Genomic DNA, 1,354 nt, shown 5'->3' with positions numbered 1-1,354 from the left:
TTCTTAACGGGGCCCGGGCCGGCCCCGCCCCCTGCCCGCCCCTGCCCCGCCCCGCCTCCGCTCCCGCTCCGCTTTAGGCCCCGCCCCTTGTCCGCTTCAGGCCCCGCCCCGCCCCGCGGTCCCAGCGGCACTTTTCCTGGAATTCCTTCCCCGCCGCGGGGACAAACACAAGTCACCTCCGCGCCTTGGCCCACCCAAAAATTGGCCCCAGGGATTGGGGTTGCAGTCACCTGTGGGCTCAGGCTCCAGCTGCCGCCCGGTTCTGCTTCCTGCTGGCCCCTCGGAGGCCAGCTGTCTGGGCATTTACAGTGTGGCAGGCCCCAGCTGGCATCTGGGAACCCACGAGCATCTCAGACCTTGTGGGCTTCACTGTCGCTCATCACACAATCGCATAACATAAATGTATAACTAGGGAGCTTTAATGGGGACCAGACGTGGCCGGCAGGTTGGGGAAGGCTTGTCCGAAGGACCTGCAGTGGTTTGCCTGGTGAAGGGAGTTGGAGTGGAAAAAGGCAAGCCAGAGAATGTTCATTCACACCTGGGCTGTTGGTAGTAACAAAAACATTGGAAACACCCCAGATGCCTGTCCACAGGAGAGTGGGCAAATACACTGTGGAATATTCACACCGTGGAATAGTACACAGCTGTGAAATTGAATGAACTTCAGCAGCAAACAGGAACGCATCTATCTCAGAGACAATGTCCGCTGAAAAAGTCGCAGAAACCTACATACGCTATGGTGCAACTTTTGGAATGCATAATAAAAACAAAACCAAAAATGTACATGTTTAGACACATGCATTTGGTAGAAAATGTTTTAAATCAAGGGAGAGTTAAGCAGAAACTTGAGAATGGCTATCCCAAGTCAGGAGAGGGGAGGAGCATACGGGGCACATTCAGGTTATTGGTGATGTTCCGATGCTCCGTGGGGCGGTGGTTCTGTTTCATTTCATTAGGTTATAAATAAATTGTTAATAATAAGGAGAAAAGAGAGGACAGGGGAGTGGAGGGCAAGGGGCTAGAACATCAGGTGAGAACCGGGGCCACAGAGAACCTGTGGGATACAGTGAGGTCTCTCCCCAAGAGCGCTGGAGAGTCAGGAGACGGTTTTAAGTGGAAGCAAGGCAGAATCAAGTGTTGTTTGGGGGAATACGTTATCAAATTTTGTTCCGGGAATCATTAGCATCGATGGTACCCGGGAGCTGATTATAACTGCTGACTCTCGGGCCCCAGCCCAGACCTACTCAACTGGAATCTGTCTTCTAACAAGATGCCTGATGGTCTCATGCCCATGCTGCAGGTTAAGCCCGGGGGTGCTGTGTCACCAGAAAGGGACCAGGACAGAGCGGATCTG

Source organism: Phyllostomus hastatus, unplaced genomic scaffold (assembly GCF_019186645.2).
Source record: "Phyllostomus hastatus isolate PE091 unplaced genomic scaffold, TTU_PhHast_1.1 phas_contig_17, whole genome shotgun sequence".
Taxonomy (NCBI): Eukaryota; Metazoa; Chordata; class Mammalia; order Chiroptera; family Phyllostomidae; genus Phyllostomus; species Phyllostomus hastatus.
This window is presented reverse-complemented; position numbering follows the sequence as displayed.